The sequence below is a fragment of the Lepisma saccharinum genome, chromosome 7, assembly GCF_977018435.1.
Source record: "Lepisma saccharinum chromosome 7, izLepSacc3.1, whole genome shotgun sequence".
NCBI classification, from domain to species: Eukaryota; Metazoa; Arthropoda; class Insecta; order Zygentoma; family Lepismatidae; genus Lepisma; species Lepisma saccharinum.
This window is the reverse complement of record NC_139235.1, coordinates 38027840-38048575: the sequence shown is the minus strand read 5'-3', so window position 1 is coordinate 38048575 and position 20736 is coordinate 38027840.

The following is a 20736-nucleotide window of genomic DNA, read 5'->3' as shown; positions in this document are numbered from 1 at the left end:
CTCAGTGTGTGAATACAGTGTTGGCTGTTAGTTCTCGCTTTGCCTCTTACTACAAGTCAAGTGATGTTATGTTTAGACGTTTATTGTGAGACTATTCACCATTATCAAGAGAAGAATTAACCGTTGGGACCTGCCTAGGTGTTACAAAGAATTACAGCAAACTCAACCACAGAATTATCATCGTGCAGGAAAAGTAAGACTTTAGACTACAATATTACCAGCACCCAGGGGAAGAAAGGTTTCGGATTTCATATCCGAATCGCAGCTTCCATCAGAGTAACAGCAAGTTCATCACAACGTGGACAAACGAAGGAATTTCCCAGGTAATTTCCTCAAATAATCATGGGCAGAATTTCGAGTGGTTTTATGAGATAATTGTCCCCTCTTTCAAGTGGCGAGTAAAGAAGTAATGTAAGCAAGTAATTTTATTTAAGTTCTGAAATCTATGGTAAATTAAATGTATTTTTGAAATCTGCCAATAGATTTCAAACTTAAACGCCGATAACAACAACGTATGTTCTACTTCCGGTATATTCGTATGCACAGACCTGTCTTTTGATACGATCCTTTGGTGTGCGATTTCTTAAATAATCGATTATCATTCTCTCTCTCTTTGTCACCATAAATTGCGCCACTTTTATATTTGTGCCACTCATGATTTGTATAGCTAATAATGCATCAGACATTAAACCACTCGCTACTGCAGAAGTACTATATATCAGAAATAACAGCCACAAAATTAACATGATCACAGTCATTTATCCTGCCACCTGATACATAGTTTAATTCATGTCAAGTTAAGCCATGTGGTAAATCTGTAAAACGAGCGTCCTTTCTTACCAATATTAGCTATACAGGGTGTTTCTGTGACCGTGTTACAGACTTGCAGGGATGATGGAAGGGAACAAACGCTACAAAATGAGATAGGGAACCCTGGTCCGGAAAAGCCCCAGTCAAAGTTACAAGCCAAAACCTTCGAAGAGCATACTGTGCATAAAGTGGACTTAAAACACCAACTTAACGACAAGGAGCGCTCTGCACTCGACGGCGGAGTGGAGGAAGAGTACACGGTACAACTCAAACGTGGAAGATAGGGAGAGAGAGAGAGAGAGCAAGAGGAATGATCGACTGCATTGTAGGCTATGGCGATCAGCTCCAGTAAATAAGTGCCATTTTTAAAAATGTACTACGGATAGGGTATAATTTTCGGCATCTTAATTTACTACCGGTATACCATACCAGCCTAATTCTATTACTGCCTATACTGACACACAACCGTAGCAATTGGTAGATTTTAATGGAAAAAGTAACAAGAGAAGACACAGTAACTTCACTGACATTATTATGCACCACTCGAACAGAAAGAGCAAGCTGACAAGAGCAAATTAAATGCTTCATGGCGTTTATTATCGAAAGACATAATAAATTACACATGGTCCCGGGTTCGAATCCTGGCCTGGCATGGATGTTTGTGAGTGTCCGTTCATCAATTTCATCTTCGCAAATTAGCCAAAGTGGCACAAAAGGCGAAGTAAAATAAAGTAAATCAAATCAATAAATAAATTACACAAACTGTCATGGCATTGACAAGACACGTCGAGCAAGTGAAGAGGTGATATTTTGAAGGGTTGCGCTATCTTACGATTGGTAGGAAGTAGCGGCAAGTAATTCTGGGAATATTATCAAAATTTTAACTAGTAAATAGGAGCGACACACACACACACACTTTTTCTGTCATGTCTCTCAAATTCAATTAATAGAAGTAGGAAATATTTTAGGTGTCATCCATGAATGAAGAAAGGATGTCCGAAAAAGCATTTTATGGTTTCAACCACAGTTGTTAAAGGTCCAGGAACCCATACATTCCAGTGGGTTCTATTGGGTTGCGCTGCAGGACCAGAAACTTTTTTCGCACACAATATAAATTCGGTCCAAGTTGCATATTGTTTCAATGGAAAATCGTTCCTGGGCGGTATTTAAATTGATCTGAAGAAAATATTGGTGGACCAAATTGAAATACTTTACGGTCCAGAACCCATTTACGCTTGCTGATTTTCTCTCCTGGACCGGAATTGGATTTATTTAAAATTTCTGAGATCTTTAACAACCCTGGTTTCAACATGTAAATATTTTCAAAGAACAACCATGCCGTCAGGTCGAACGAAAAGGGCACGTGGAAGACTCTTTTTGAATATTTGTGATGTCTCAGTAGGAGAGTGGACAGCACAAGAGAAATTTTGACAGTGAATCATTTGGACTAAAAAATACAAAATTATGTTTTTTTCTACGTTCTTCTCAAATATAGCCATTTGCACCTAGAGCAACAAGATATGATTCGAGACTTTAAATATTTGTAAATGTCCCGGCGCCTCGCTGGTAGCGCAACACCACATACATTCAAAACGCCGCATTTGAGTCTGCCCATGTGCTCCTGTGAAGTAACGTACATTAGTTTAAGCGAGTTATTATCCGTTTCGAAAGTATTGACTTCCCACGAAGTTACAGGAACTAAGAAAGGCGGGATATCGCATCAGTCATTCTGGACCCTCCACCTCATTGTTTCGTAGTGCCGAGAAGAGGTTTTTAAGAGCCTGTTTCTATATATATAAAGTTGCCTGATTATGTTTCAAAAGTTTTTGCTCGGAGATACTCTCTCTCTCTCTCTCTCTCTCTATATATATATATATATATATATGTGTGTGTGTGTGTGTGTGTGTGTGTGTGTGTGTGTGTGTGTGTGTGTGTGTGTGTGTGTGTGTGTTCAGATGTAAGTATAATTTTTTCTTTTTGGAATTTTAACCACTGTGTTAATTTTAAAATACCAACGTTTCGGAGGCTGAATCTGCCTCCTTCTTCAGGGTAGTGTGTACTCTGATAAATCATATAGTGTCTATAAATCGTTGCCATGTTTATGGACACCATATTATTTAACAGACTACACACTACCATGAAGACGGAGGCAGATTCAACCTCCGATACGTTGGTATTTTAAAATTAAAACAGTGGTTAAAAGTCCAAAAAGTAAGAATGAATAAATCACCACTGATCAGCTACAAAGAAGTACATATATATATGTATATACATACATATATTACACGTATATATACATGATATTTATACACAAACTCAATATGCTGACCAAGGCAGAATTTATTTTATTTAAAAAAATATAAATTATATATAAACCTTCTAGAAGGTTGAAACGTAATGTTTAGTTTATATTTTTTTAAATAAAATCAATTCTGCCTTGGTCAGCATATTGAGTTTGTGTTTATCATGGAAACAAGGCTTAATGGTGTTGTAATATTTAAGACTATTAAGATAACACGAGCTGGTTCAGTGACCGATCGCCTTAAATGGTCGACATTCGATCTCATCACTGATGTCTTCGGATTCAAATCCAGGCCTGGACATGGCTATTCATCCTTTACCTTCATTCCCATTTTCGCGATTAGCTAATCCTGGCAGAAAAGCAACCATCGAGTGCTGCTGCACATTTATTCATTTGAGAAAGTACAAAATTAGGAACATACATAAAAACGAGAAAACAATAAGCAGGAATATTTCTTTCAGTACTTATGTAGTACTCAACAGAAACTATTGGATGGCCACCACTTAAGTAGAGTCCCGCTAATCATGTCTTTCTAAAGAAGAGCAAGGCATCTACCAAGTAGTTGTTAATATATGGCAGTCATCGCCCTTAAAATTTTAAGTCAAATTCCAATTAACCTGCCTGTATGTACCTGAACTGAAATATATGGAAATTTAAAAGTGTAAAAATCTCTTATTATTTAAACATGAACTTTATCGTAAAACTCTGATTTACATATACTGATGCTCGGTTTATTTACCTTATTAAAAAAAAATTAGCTGAAGGAATTGATTGCAGTCAAATGTCATTGCTAAAAAAAATTAAGTTATAATAGGCATGCATCACTAAAACTATGGTTCTACTTTTGATTTTAGGTTTCTCATCAGTTCAGGAATGTCTACAGTGCAGCCATTTCTGTCGAAGAAAGCTCGAATTTCACAGTTAAAAGTACAACTTCTCGACTTTACTACAAGATAAGCCACGAAACTACATTGTACACATGACATATTCCATTTGTATGTGTGTTCGCACTTTTATATCCAACCACACAGAGAGGCACAGGATCCGAAAAGTTAACAAGTACATTCAAAACACTTGTTGAAATTAAGATAAGAGAGATGACAGGAAATGTAAGAAGACATGTTTATGTGCGGATCGACCTAGTGAGTGAAGAGAGACATTAAATGATCTCCATAAGTCGAAGAAATGGATTCGACTCTTGGTCAAGATAGTGATGAAATCAGAAAGTTGAATGATACAAGTGTGTGCGTGTGTAGTTACTGATTTGTCTCCAAATTATCATAGCAAGCATTGAATCCCGAAAAGTCATTCGATACGTAAATAATACGTTTGATTGTCGAGATGGGGTGTATATTTTCAAAATCTAAAGGCGATAGTAGACATAAGGAGCAAATATGTAATGAAAAAGCAGAGAACGATTCGTCGCAAATCCAAGCAATAGAATCTGTTGGTGGACAGCAACGCATAAAGTATGACAAGACGTCAGGAGCTGCACGAATGAGTGGCCATCTATACGAAATCTACATATCGATGTATTTTCTGCTGCAAGGAAAGAAAATGTGCAACGAGAACAAGATCAAGGACTTCCTCTTAGCTACAAATTTGCAGGGAGCAGGCGCTCTTGATGACGTGGTTTTCAGCTATCGCTATGAAGACCAGAGTGGAGCAGAGAAGACAAAGGTGATATTCCTACAAGCAAAGCACCGAGACAAACCAGAAAAGGATAAGCTTACCCTAGAGAAAATACTTTCCCATGATTACAAAAAGGAATATCAATTGAAGACATACTTCAATGCCTATCGCAAGATCAAAGACTCCTTTAAAGAACAAAAATCTCATCCGATATTTGGATGTAAATTTGAAGACTGTGAGTTTGTGTTTTTTACTAATACCGTATCTAGTTTCAGTGACTGTGATCAAAATATAGATAAAATTGAAATTTCGGAAGACGACATATTAAATACAGGGAAGGATAAATATTATTACGAACTGACGTTAGGTGGAGATAATGAGAAAAAAATTATGGACCATCTGAATAACTTATCTACTTACAAGATACTAGCCAAGCATTTAGCTCAATGTATGTTTTCTAACGAAACTGTAGAGGTGAGTAAAGGTGTTATGAACTTCTATCACAACAAATTAGCAGAAGAGGTCATTGAAGTGACAGAAAGAGGTAAAGGCAAATTCAGAGAAGTTTTTCTCAAATCTGAAAATGATGATTCTTTCAAACAAATGTTTTTGGATGAACTTCAAAATTGTGAAGAGTTCTCTGGACTCTCCAAGGGAGACGTGATATTACATCTGGCTTCAAAGAATTTCAAAATTCCAAACAATTTTGGAATGGTTAAAGATAATGATCGAAATCAAAAAATATCCAACGACGTTGCATGTGAAGACGAGATAGAGGACTTTCTCAGTAGATTGGAAATTTTTGTCAATCAGCCGAATGAGAAACAATTAAGTGAAGTCATAAAGAACGAAATGCAGACAATGTTTGCTGTAGATGATAGTGACATAGAAAGTGTTTTTTCGGAGGCGAAGACAAAAGTCGAGAATTGGTGGAAAGACGAGAATTATTTCCTCACAAAAGACAATAAATTTTATGAAGAATCAGCTAGAGTTTCAATTTGGTTTGACGTAAGAGACCCAGTGGAGTTATTTACAGGAAGGCAAGAAGAGTTGTTAAGTTTGCAAGAAGCTATGCAAAGAAACAAAGGAAATAACAAAATCACTATTATATCTCAAAGTTCTGCAGTCAGTTGATTGGGTGGGATCGGAAAAAGTGAGTTAGCAAGGAAATATATTCAAATGCATTCCAATGACTACGAAGGCAACATAGTGTGGATAAACGCAGAAAATTATGACACACTCTGTGAATCATTTCGTAAACTAGCTCAAGACAAGTTAAGAATTTGCACAGAAACAATGGAAGGAAAATCGAAAGATATCCAGGCTATAATGAAAGAGGTGTTCCAGTTTTTCTCAAGAAGGAGAAGTCTTTTCGTGTTTGACAATGCTCAGAAATACAGAAGTGAAAGAGATGGAGATGAGGGTATTGCCCAGTTTATGCCTTCATTGTCTCCAAATGTTAACAAACCCTACATTCTTATCACATCTCGCAATCAGAATTGGGGAAACATAAAAGTTCTATCTTTATCCACTTTCACTGAGAAAGAAGCAACAGATTTCATTGTAAATGCTTTGAATAACCGAGAGGAGTCAGAAGAAAATGAAATTAAGTTGTTGGCGGAAACTTTGCAATATTTCCCCCTAGCTCTGCAGCAAGCAGTTGCGTACATAAGAAAAACGAACGACAAATTACATATCATTGGTTCAAGGTTTTGTATTAGCGACTACATAAATACATTTAAGGATGAAAGTGAAAAACTACTCGACTATAGATTTCCAGATGAGAGTTCTGATTTGTACACTAGAACAACATTTACAACCTGGACAATATCCACTGATAAGATAAAAGAAAATGTTGAATACGGTGAACAAGCAATTATGGTTCTACGCATTATTGCTTATTTATCTGAAAACAGTATTCCTGTAGAAATATTTAGAATGAATGGACGATCAGAGGTTAAAGGTGAACAGCTGGCTAATATATTAGACACACTACAACAACATTCAATGATTGATGTAAGAGAATGTTTAGTAAACGTTCACAAATTAGTGCAAGAAGTGACACGCATAAATACCAGGAAAGAAGGCAAGGAATTTAATATTCTGATTAAAGCATTTGAGTTACTGAAAAGTAGCGCTCAATCTTGTAGTGACACAATCGATGATGCTGTGAAGATGAGAAGGTTATTACCACACTTTGAAAACTTTCTTACACACATTGATTGTTCGATACATAAGGAAAGTCCACATAAAGGAAATTTGGAACGATTGTACGTTGAGTACTTATTAACAGACATGGGACGTATGTACGAAACCACAGGTAATCCCAGAAGACAAAAAGAGTTACTACGTCGACTTCTATTAATTCAACAGACGTATCTTGAGACAAATGATCCAAAAATTGCTGAAACGCTTATAAGTTTGTCAGATAGTTATGCAGTGCTAGGTGAACCTGGAAAAGGAATGAAAATACTTGAATTGGCCTTGCAAACGCTAGAGAGACAATACCGTCCTGATGAATTTCATGTTGCAATATGTCTTGAAAACTTAGGTGATGAATGGAGAGAAATATATACACCTCTAGAAGAAATACGATTACTTGAAAGGGCATTGAAAATACTAGAGACACATTATGGTCTGGATCATTACAGAGTTGCAATATGTCTTGAATACTTAGGTAAGGCATACATAAATGTAGGTAAAACTCAGAAAGGAATGGAAGTATTTGAAATGGCCTTTCAAATACTAGAGAAACATTACCGTCCTGATCATTATTATGTTGCAATATGTAATGGAAACTTAGGTATCGCTTATTTATATTTAGGTGAAACTCTGGAAGCATTGAATTTACTTGAAAGTGCTTTCCAAATACTAGAGAAACATTACGGATCTGATCATTTTCATGTAGCAATATGTCTTCAAAATTTAGGTTACGCTTACGGATGTTTAGGTAAACATCTGGAAAAAGAGAAATTAGTTGAAAAAGCATTGCAAATACTAGAGAAACATTATGGTCCTGATCATTTTTATGTTGCAATATGTATTGAAAACTTAGGTAATGCCTATGTAAGTTTAGGTAAAACTTCGGAAGGAATGAAATTGCTTGAAAGGGCATTCCAAATTCTAGAGAAACATTACAATTCTGATCATTTTCTTGTTGCAAGATGCCTTGGAGACTTAGGTCACGTCTACGTACGATTAGGTAAACCTCTGAAAGGAATTAAATTACTTGAAAAGGCCTTAAAAGTACAACAGAAACATTATGGTACTGATCACTTTCATGTTGGTGTATGTCTTACCAACTTAGGTCAGGCATATGGACAATTAGCTAACCCTCTGAAAGGAAAGGAATTCCTTAAAAGGGCCTGGCAAATACTACATAAACATTACGGTCCTGATCATTTCGAAGTTGGTATATGTCTTGGAAGCTTAGGTCAGGCATTCGGACAGTTAGGTAACCCTCTGAAAGGAAAGGAATTACTTGAAAATGCCTTACATGTACTAGAGAGACATTACGGTCCTGATCATTTCGAAGTTGGTATATTTCTTGGAAGCTTAGGCCAGGTTCACGTACTATTAGGTAAGCCTCTTGATGGAAAGAAAGCTCTTGAAAGGGCCTTAGAAATATTAGAAAAACATTACGGTCCTGATCATATTGAAGTTGGTATATGTCTTGAAAGCTTAGGAATGATATACGGACAATTAGGTAACCCTCTAGAAGGAAGGGAATTACTGGAAAAGGCCTTACAAGTTCTAGAGAAACATTACGGTCCTGATCATATTGAAGTTGGTACATGTCTTGTTATCTTAGGTCAGACCAACGTACTATTTGGTAACCCTCTTGAAGGAAAGAAAGCACTAGAAAGGGCCTTAGAAGTATTAGAAAAACATTACGGTCCTGATCATATTGAAGTTGGTATATGTCTTAAAGGCTTAGGAATGATATACGGACAATTAGGTAACTCTCTGGAAGAAAATAATTTACTTGAAAGAGCCTTTCAAATACTTCAGAAACATTACGGTCCTGATCATTTTGATATTGGTAAGCCGTGAAAACTTAGGAGAGGGTTAGGGATAATTAGGTACCCCACTGGAAGGAAATAAATTACTTGATATTATGCACAGATATTATGGTGCTCATTATTTTGAAGTTGGTATATGCGATTTACGGCATCTTTTTAAAGATCAATTAGTCTCTAGTTTAAAATATAATTTTAGATTTCTTGCAGCAATGAGAATTTAGGGGAGCCCCTGAAGAAAAGAATATACACGAAATGCGTCTTACATAAGTAGAACGACATTGGAGTCCTGATCTTTAAAAGTTGCAATTAGGAATATCTTATTGTTGAAGTAGAAATATTGTTGGAAAACGCTCGATAAGTGGTTGTGTGACAAATGAAAACAAGTTGTGTTATGGAGAGTTATGTGAACGTGTTTTCCTATGGTTGCAGATTATTACTCCGTGTTAGTGATGAGAAGAAGTTAATGTGCGCTGTGTGTGATTTATGTTTAATCACCAGAAACAGCCAGTATTCATTAAGCTTCAGATTGTACGTGTGCAAAACGCGTTGCATAATTCACAAGGGATTGCAGGAGGCGTTTGGTGACTCATCGCTTCGTACCGCATCGTCGCCAGATGGGCAAGGGTATTTAAATCAGCCGCCAAGCAACATGCTCAGAGGACCCTCGTAGCGCAACAGGCCAACATTACCTGAATGCACTTTGAACATTAATGGAAAATGACCGCTGGTGGACATGTAAAGATTTGGGAGTTGCACATATGTCACCATGAGTGACACGTGACAAAGAGCCTGGGTATGCGTAAAGTATAGGCAATAATCTCACCGAAGTCCGGCAGTGGTACAGATGGGAATATACAAGTATTCGCCTGGAAGGTTATGAAAAGGAAGGTGAAGCATTCCTTCGTCGCATTATAGTAACCTACGTACCTGGAATGAAAAGGCAACCAAATGAATGGAGTCTTCCGTCTTCACCATTCCCAAAATAAATTGAAACAAGAGCTCGCAAATATGAAGCTGATGATCGTACTATATGACTGTCAAGGGGTTAATCTTCTGCACAGTGTTCAACAAAAGAGAACAGTTCATATTGCCTACTATGCTCATTACGTAGAACATCATGTCCGCCCTGCTGTTAAGCGAAAGAGAACACATCTGCTGCTATGAAGAAAATCGCTACCCATTGTACTCAAGGACAACAAAAGATTCACGTGACGTGAATAAATTCCTGCAGAGGTGAGGTTGGGAGGTACCAGAACACTCCCTTTACTCACCAGACATGACACGTGTGACTACGATTTGTTTCCACAAACGAAAGAACCATAATTTTGGAGACGATTCTGTTGTATCCCCTTCATCAATTCTACCTTAGAGCACTCTCTCTTCATAATCCATCACAAAATAATACACTCAAAGTTACTCGAGTACACCGCCTGCCTATGTTTCCAACCATGTTTTTGCAGCACCAGGAGATGACATCGAGGGACTAAAATTGCGTCCAGGTTAGTCACTTTCGTATTTTTTACGTGCCAGATACGTTACCACTTCAAGAGAAATGACCTCGTATAATATAAAGTATACATAAATATTCATTTGCGTGAAGACTTGGTTGATAAATTTTCCCAGCATGATATGATATTATTATTATCATCATCATCATCATTCTGCAGTTAGTCAACCATCAGAGTGAAATGGTCAACATTTTGCTCTGTTGGGAATTACAAAGCTGTCCTGTCATGGCTCTGTGAGTGTCCGCACAAGTTGCAGAGTTGGGGTATGCTTGATGGACTACTATGTGGTCGTTCCAGCTAAAACCGAGGGATCCGCTCACCAACGCCAGGTGCGGTCCTCCATTCATATTGGTGGTTTAGGGTGGATCTGACAACTCTGCACTGTAAAAAAGATTTCAAGAATCAGTTCCCAAGGTAAAATATTCCGGAGGTAAAATAGTCTCTCATTCGGATTTCCGCGTGGGGACTACTTTGGAAGGTCCCTGAAGGACAGGATGTACAGAAGGAATAGGGACATTAATTTAGGTACCTGGAATGTTCTCAGCCTTTACCGGCCTGGGGCATTTCAGTGAAATAGTTAAGAATAAATTAGATACAGTAACTGTCCAGGAAGTTAGGTGGCCAGGAGAAGGTAATTGTAAAACTAAACATTTTTACTATTTTCTATGGTGGTACTGAAAATCATAATTATGGAACAGGCTCCTTCATAAATAGTAGAATTATCTCAGCCCTTAAAACAGTAGCATTTATTAATGATAGGATATCAAATGCAGTTCTACAAGGTAGGTGGTGTAAAATTATTTGAATAAACATCCATACATCAACGGAAGATAAAGATGGTAACACTAAAGATGATTTTTATGCAGACGTATCATTCTACTGAATGATGGGATCGAACCAACGACTCCCAATAGATTTATGGAAAATGTAGCTTATCATCATTCATCCTCATTAATGATGAGAGCACTTGTCCTCATGACAAGTTGGATGCTTGGCTGCGAAAGGTACAACTGAAAGAGAATACCTAACTATACAACTAGAAATGGCAAATAGTCACTCGTTCGATTTTGTGAACCATTGAACTTGAATCATGCCTGTTATGGTTAGGATAGTTACCTGTCTACACTTAGAAGAATGATAATGAAATTGGTAACGTAGAGTAAAATAAAACTAACCTTTCTCTAGGCTTCGTAGGTAGTTCACCTAACTCAGGCAGACTGGTCTCCTTCTCTCCTTCCCAAAGTGCTGTTGCCTGTCTCTAATCAAAACCAAAAGTGAGTCCCTTGCCAGTCTGTCCGTCCCTCTCATCACCTCTCACTGAAGACTTCCTATACGCTGATCAGTCAGTTTTTACCTTCCTATTCATGTAAGCTGCTTAATCCTTGTTTTCCTGTTGTAAACTTTGTAGCCTCAATATATCAGGAAGTGGAAGTCTGCTTAACACTCGACTGTGCATAATTCAAATACCTGAGAGGAAATTTAAAGTATCAAATAGATTCGATATTTTGCAGGATTTAAATGATGAAAATATAAATGAAACAGACTTAAATTAGAATTAGGAGCACATACGTAATGCAATAGAATCAGCAGCTAAAGAAAGTATAGGATACAATTAACCAAGACAAAGTAAGCCGTAGTTTGATAATGAATGCCCTCAACTAATATAAATATGAAATTAGAAATAACTCTGATGCTACAAATTTAAGCAATTATAATGGAATAAATCGAGAAGTTAACCACACGTTTAAAAATAAAATAGAGATTACTTAAGAAGCAAAATTAACAAAATTGAAACAAACAGCAAAAATGAAATTATCAGAGATTTGAAGGAGTAAATGAATCTAGAAAGAGATGGCAACCTACAGTAAAAAAATGTAAAGTATTCCCCTGTGTTTTTCACCACACGCCATGAAGGCGTATAGGGGGTGGTGTTGAGTAAGGCCCCATACTTTCTTGATCACGGCCGAAGGTGGAGGTGATGTGATCAGCAGCACACCCCTGGCCGCCTTTACCTCCCAGAGTATCCTCCAGGTACCCACTTTATACGACGCTGGGTGGGCGTCCGATCCGCTTAAACAGGTGGCAAAAAAATACCTTTATTTCCCCGCCGGGTATCAAACCCAGGTCTCTTGCATGTTAGTCAGACGCCATAACGACTGAGCTACCGCGGAAACCTATAGAAAACTTGATAAAAGATAAAAATAAAAACGGCTGATCCAAGCGATATTCTAAATAGGTGGAAGAACCACCTTAATGACCTTCTAAATGCTCATGTAGGATATGAATCAGAAGTAAATGAAGGACACACAGCTGAAACTTTAGTTCCAGAATATAACTTGACTCAAGTTAAAGATATTACTAAAATACTAAAGAATAACAACGCACATGGCATTGATTTAATACCAACTGATTTAATTAATTATGGTGGGAATTCGTTAATGTGTCCAATTCATAAAAAAGATGTTTAATATGGAATAAAAAAGAAATATCTCAACAGTGGAAAGAATCAATCATTTTTTCAGTTTTAAAAAGATGATAAAATGAATTGCAATAATTACTGTGAAATTTCTCTACTTCTCAACATCATATAAAATATTATTTAAAATTATTTTAACAAGACTAACCCCATATGCTAATTAAATTATTGGTGAATATCAATGTGAATTTAAACGTAACAGATCAACTTTAAATTAAGTTTTTCACATCAGACAGACACTTGACAAAAAGTGGGAATGTAATCAAAATGTATATAATAATTTATTAGTGGAGTTTGGAATACCTAAGAAGATTGTTAATATGGTAAAAGTATGCAACAGTGAAACAGGAAGTAAAATTCGTATGTCTAAAATATTTAGATTTTATGATGTATTATCTCCATTGCTCTTTAATTTTGCCTTAGAATATGGTGTTATGAAGGTAAAGGAAACCAATGAGAGACCAAAATTAAACGGTATGGTCCTGTTGTTAGCATATGCAGATGATGTAGACTTACTAGGAGATGATGTAAATACAATTAAGAATAATGCTAATATATTTTAAAAGGAGCTAAGGAGATAGGTTTGGAAGTTAGCAAAGAGAAAACGAAATATATGCTTACAGGCCGAAACAAAATGTGTTAGGTAATAATCAAAATCTAATTATTGGCAACAACTCGCTTGAACAAGTTTCCAACTTCAAGTACTTAGGAGTAATACTAACAAATGGAAATGATAAGGAAAGAAGAAATATAAAGCAGGATTCATTCAGGAAATGCGTGTTACCTTTCTGTTGAAAAACTTTTATCTTCTCGTAATATCTAAGATTAAGAAACTAAAAGTTAATATATACCAATTTTGCATATACCTAGGTAGTATTATATGGATGCAAAATTTGGTCCCTTACATTGAAAGAGGAACATAAATTGTGAGTATTTGAAAATAAAATACTTAGAAAAATATTTGGACCTAAAAGGGATGAGGAGACAGGTGAGTGGAGAAGGTTACATAATTTGGAACTACATCATATGTATTCATCTCCAGATGTTATTAGAATGTTTAGGCTATATCAAGAAGACTTAGGTGGGCAGGCCATGTGGCACGAATGGGAGAGGAGAATATAGTTTACAGGATTCTTGTTGGGACGCCTGATGGTAATAGACTAGTAGGAAGGCCAAGACGGAGAGATGACGTTGAGATGGACATAAAGGAAATTGCTAGAGATGGAAAAGAGTGGATATATCTTGCTCAAGATAGGGGCAAATGGAAGGCTTGTATTGCTGCAGCCATAAACCTTCGGGTTTAAGAAGGCTAGAGAGTTTGTTAGGTTTAGGAGGTCACAAAAAACTGATAAAGGCATATAATTTGGGACTGGACTCTATTCACATCCCACTAATTTTGATAACAGTCTCTTCACATGTAATATTACACTTCTTTTGAATCAGCTGACCAACAAAACTGACTTTTGAATTAAATTTGGTTCACAAGAACAAATGTGTTTAAGTTAATAAGAACGGGATAGTAACTAACGTATATGAAGAGAGTTAATTTGGAAAATTTTGAGAATTGTTTGTTCAAATAATTTCGGTGTGGTCGTTTTTAATTAATACGATTTAAATTTAATGTGACGAATGTTGGTAGGCCTTTGATACATCATGAGTGCATGAGTGCATACGTTGTAACTGAAAGCTTTCAATGAACATCAACGGAGTTGTGCAATGAGACAGGACTTTCGAATCAACCTGAATATAACAGAATAACATCACTGCAATACTTGCACTAAGAGGGATTTCTGAACGTGGAAAAAAATACTTCCACATAAGGCTATCATTATTAAGGGTATTTGGGAAAAGTACCATTTTCCATGACTGAACATGGAAGATATGTCGGGAAGTATATATTTCTATGCATCAAAACAACTATTCACAGAATTATGTTTTCACCCAACTCGGGGACTTGGAAAAGGGCGGTAAATTTGATTTTTTTAGTGTCTCTATAATCGGATTTATCCCATATTTCTTCATCCACAAGTTACGGTAATTTCTTTAACCTATCCATCTCACGTAAGGAATCTAAAATCTTAATATAATGTAACTGCATCTTATATTTCGTTACTTGTGTTCCACATTGAATTGGTTAGGTCAGTAGATATTTTCAGCTCTTATCCACAGCAAACAATTTTAACATCAATAATAAATAAATTAAATTGAGGCAAAATACACACAAGAGGATGATCGTAAAATGAAAATATTAACAAATTAACAGTGAGTTTACAAAATAATATAATTTCATATTTTCATGGCATCACTACATTAGATTCTTCTTCTTTCTTTGGCATTACGACCCTTGTAGTATAGCCTTAGCCTTCTCAACAATGCCGGTCCATTTTTGTCTATCTTGCACCGTTTGTCTCCATCTTCTTATCCCAAGTGTTCTGATCTCTCTCTCTCCACATCATCAATCCATCGTATCCTTGGCCGCCCTCTTCTTCGTCTGCCTTCAGGTTTTACGGAGAATACTTTCTTTATTACTTTGTCGTTATTCATTCTAATAAGCTATCCTGGCCAGCTCAATCTCCTTGCCTTAGATTAGATTAGTAATGTTAATTGTCTAATACCAGATGGTCACCCTCAAGGTTAATCGCCATATCTTAAGTCAACAAGTACGTCACACCACTCTGATTACAGAATTAACACATGCTACAACAGTAAGTTCGTTACTACATACATAGTCCACGTAATAGGTGTTGCCCGTGTTTGAGTGCATCGGCTTGTACGTATAATCCTGGTAAATTGTATTGTAACAATCTTAAAGCGTAGCCACATGTAAAATCAGCATTTTAATTACTAATATTTTGATTCAGAGAAGAATCGAAGTGGACTAAATGAGCCATTGCGTTTGCTTTGTACCTTGTCTGGCTATCGCATGATTAAATAAACCTTTGATTGTAGTATTTCCAAGCGAAGGTTTTAATTAATAACTAAACCTATGTCGCAGGTACTTCCGAGATGCAATTTGGACGATTTCGACATTTTTCTTACTTTTCATTTCGCTTGTCAGTCGCTTGCTGAATTTCGACACTTATTATACTTATCAATGAGCTCAAAACTATCTTATTTATTGATTTTCAGGGAGATGGTTGGAAATTAGAAAAGAAAACTTCAAAATGGAGTTGGCTGCCGAAAAAATGAGACCTACAGTTGAAGCAGTAAGAAATGTAATGGCTTTGCAACTTCAACTTGAACGTTTGATGTGCCCAGGAACACAGAGATTATACATGTTCTCCAATGAAGAGGAAAAACAACTCGAGGAAAGGATTCTACAATTAGATGCTGTTGGTTTTAATCTCACCATAGCCAATTTAAAACATTTATCCTTCTCTTTCGCACAAAATGCAACCATTGAATATTTCGATTTTTAAACGATTGAAGCAATTTTACAATGAAAAATTTTGCTCTGGTTACGGTCTAACTCAATCATTACCACAAGAAAGTACATCTTTGGAAACCGTTTTAGAAAAAAAACTTGACCAGAGCTGCGACTGTCGTCAATGCGTCAAAATTTATTTACTCTTTTAAATACAGTTATGAGACAAAGTTTTCTGTCTCATTACAAACCTTCATTTATCCATTGCATGCAATTCCAATTAGTTGTGATACCTATGCTTAGTGTTGTAGAATATATTTATTTATTTTTAATGGTTAAACATATAGGGTGTCGAAATTTGCAATACAAACGTTACCGGCCAAACCCAGAAAACCTATCCTAAGCATTTCCCAACTCCCGAGAGATAAATGGGGTTACCAACCTGCCTCAGGAGGAGAAACCAGCGAGAACGCCAAGGGATCGAGATCGGGTCGCGAGAGCGCGACAGTACCGGACGCGGAGAATCGACTACAGGCCCACCCAGAAGCTGTGGGTCCCAAGCTGGGGCCTGTCCAGAGGCGGGACACCTCAGGCCAGCCAGCAGGACCAGCGCTCAGCCGACCGTTCCAGCATCCAGGCGATCCGGAGATAAGTATCTGCCCCTTTATGGTGCTAATCCTTTCGTCCCTAGCTTCAATCTATTGGACTGCTTGCCAAATAAAACTCAGTCACTTAACTATTCAATCTATGTTACGTTAATCACCTGCTCTACCTCTGACTCGTCGTCGGTTGGTCAACGGGTTCTACCCTTCAATACAGAGGATGAAATCCGGCACGACTAAGGTTTTAACGCCCCAATTGTGACTCCAGAGGCCCGCCCTGGGACAGAACCTTAGCTCGTAATGCAAAGTGTCGGAATTCCCCAACAAATTGGGGCAATGCCGACACTACGTAGACTTTAGTCCTCAGCCTTCTCTCGTTTTCTGCAATTAGGTTAGAGATATGACAAGTTTACCGTACTGAGGAGAAATTTCCAATGGTTCCGACCGCTGAGATTCATTTCATTAACTTTACACACAAGCGTCCCAGATGATTTTATATGATTAGCATATCGGAACTACTGCAAACCAAACTAGAATCTGCCCCAATTATCTCTGGAGCAGACGAACGAAAACAAGTCTCTGCGCAAGTAGTGACGCTAGACGGCTCCACCAATGAACACGGGAGAGGGAACGGGATTGCATGGAGGGGGAAAGAGACTGCCGTTACCAGCCTTCCCAGCAGCGAGTACTGCTTCATAACTCATAACTCAACCTATTTTCAATGTAGTGCACCATGGACACTGCATTACAGGCTAACCAGTCTTTGGCGTGTAGGCCTACTTATACGACATATGCAGAGTAGAATTGGCCCGAGATCTGACCAAACAATAGACCCTTTAATTGACATTAATGGCTTTTTTATTCATTTTCGAGGGGTGACGCTATTGTTAATTAATCTAGCGCCACGTGGCGACACGTGTCGGGGGTGGAGGAGGAGATGAGTCATCGATGACTCATGCACACGTGTGAGTTTGAAATTAATGGTTTTCCATTAGTGCACAAAAGATACTATTATGTATTCCGTTTTCGGCCTAAGCTAACACTATTGATGTATTTTATTAATGCATTTCTGCCGGATATGAGTCATGTGTGCTTTATGCACACGTGGGAACTTGGAATTAATGGTTTTTCCATTAAGGTACAAAAGACACTATTATGGAGTTTGTTTTCGGACTATTCTAACACTATTGTTGTATATTATATATGCGTTTCTGCCGGATATGAGTCAGGGGTGCTTTATGCACACGTGGGAACTTGGAATTAATGGTTTTTCCATTAATGTACTAAACACATTTTCGGCCTATTCTAAGGCGTCACGTCCGGCCATTTTGGCGTCGGTGGTGAGTCATATTTGGTATAATTAAGGATCCGGATTTACCCGAATTCAACCGGTGTCGACGCGTTCGATCGGAGGTAGAAGATATTATAACACATGTTCGCTTTAAAGGCGAAGAAATTGAACGATGTATCCTATATGCAAACGAAGAATGAGGGCAGAAGATATGTTATTAATATTAACCTGTTACGGAAGAACCTGTTATGTGGTTGCATTCATCGGCACCCTCAAACCGCGAGCGTTCATGGATACGCGTGGGGGAAGAAAGGGTCGCCATTGTTACGGTCCCCTTCGCTTGGTCTTCTTCCGAAGTTGAATGGAAGTCAAGTGTCGCCAAATTTTTACACACGAGTATTGATTTTCTTTGAGGTTCCAATTTTATTTGGTGGAAGTAATCTACGCGGTATTTCTGCCGCCTTTCGTAACATTGCAAAGACTATTTGACCAAAACCGTAAGGAATTTGGCTGAACTAAGAACATTCAGTTCCAGTATCTACAAGTTAAAGTGGATGGCATCCACTATTTGCCCTTATTTCGGGGTTGCGAACCACAGACCATTTGATTATTGCCTTATATACATCAGGATTCATGTAAAATTGACCAGATGTTTTTACTGTTAGGGACAATATTTCGCATTTTTTGTGTATTTTTACTCAGAAAACGCTATTTGAACGATTCAAGCAAGAGTTCGCATGGCAATTTAGACACACAAACTGTGTTTCTTCAACTTTAGCTGAAATTTAGGTTTATTTTTTACTCTAATATCACAATTTCTTCTATTCAGGCAACATTTTTTATTAAATTTTGGACTCACAAAGACATTTTTCAACTTTTAACTTGTTATTTTAAAAGTTTATTTCCATTTTTTACTCTAATATCACAATTTCTTCTATTCAGGCAACATTTTTTATTAAATTTTGGACTCACAAAGACATTTTTCAACTTTTAACTTGCTATTTTAAAAGTTTATTTCCATTTTTACTCTAATATCACAATTTCATCTATTCTGGCAGGAGTGTTTATTCCAGTTTAGACTTGCAAAGATAATTTTTTCAACTTCTTTTATTAATTTTTCTATTTATTGCCTTTTGTATCTTATATTTATTAATTCTTAACTTTGAGTTTTGTTCTTTATTTAAAGAATTTCTCTAATCACTAAGGAAAAAGTACTTTTAAGTAAAACTGTACCCACAAACTTTATTATTACTATTATTATTATTATTATTATTATTGTTGTTTTTTGTTTTGATGTAGTTGTTGAATCTTGTTGTTGTTGTTAGGGTTTATTGACTTCCACTACGGTATTTTTGGTTTGCTTCGTAGGAAAGTTTGTTTATTTTAGAGTTTCCTCGGTATTTTCTTACTGTTAGGGTAGGTAAAGTTTCCTAAATATATGAGTAGGGTTCCATATATTCTTGTTCTTGCATGTTTTTCATATGATGTGATCACCACAACTCTCCAAGTGCTTTTACTGCATGTTTCCATTTTTATTGAGGCTTAGTGATTCCTAGAGCCACTTTATGCATGAGAGAAAGCTTGAAAATTTTGATCTCAGATAGCCGTCAACCTTATGTCAGAGTATTTTCGAGTATATTTTAGTCTTATTATGGCCCACTAGAATATCACGGCTTGCTTATTTTTTAAGTATGTTGCGCAGTTATTGTATTTTTGCTTTTGCTTTCTAGATAAACTGTATGAAATGTTTAATATTTGTACTTTTTGCACTTATAAGAGGCCAAACTTTTACTGTAACTAAAATTATTATGTCTCTAGGCACTGAAACCCCTTTACCAAGAGTACTATAACTGCATGTTTATTAATATTGTTTCTTTCATCCCTCAAATATAACAATTTAACAATATAATGACTAATCACAGGACAAGTCGATGTTAGCAGATGACTACGTGGCTCTTAAGTCCACCTGCCAAACTTTTCTTACCATGCTATTTACTCTTATAGTTTTTTATTCGGGGTACATTTCAAGTACTACTTGACTTTTTGAGTGTTTGATTAACACCAGGGGTTATTTGTATCTGTTAAGCTGTATTATTTGAGGCTTCTAATTTTTATTCTACAATCACTATATGTCCATGAGAACTAAATTCCACTGACTGAAGCTTAAAGCTTAGGCTCTGCAGCATGTTGAATGGTTAAGCACTGGTCAATATGAATTTTACAGAGGCTAGTAGGAGGCATAGGAACACACGCCAGAGCATTATTAGCGTGCAAGAAGCACTTTCAGGGAGTACTACGAGGAAACGAAGTTGATTTTTTTGAGGGCTTTACCAGTTACACAGCCAATATTTGCTATTTCAAGTAACTACATGTACCAGAACATTTTACAGCCCATCACTAACTAGACTTCAATTTATACTATATTAGGGGCTAATTGTAGCAAGAACACTGATTGTACATACTTTTGAGATTCCAACTATATCAGGATTTTTTCTATGTAAGTATATTTTTATTGATTACTAACTTTAACAGACCAATCAGGAAGACAACAAAATTCACTAAACTTAGTACTATAGTGTAGGTGATTGCATGAAAAGTAGAAATTATAACATCCACAAGATTTCGCTTTTTTTTTTTTGCTTTTGTGACTAATCGTGACGCTGAGGATGAATGGATGGCCAAAAATCTTAAGGACTGGATGTATTTTACCACTACAGACGCCTATGTAG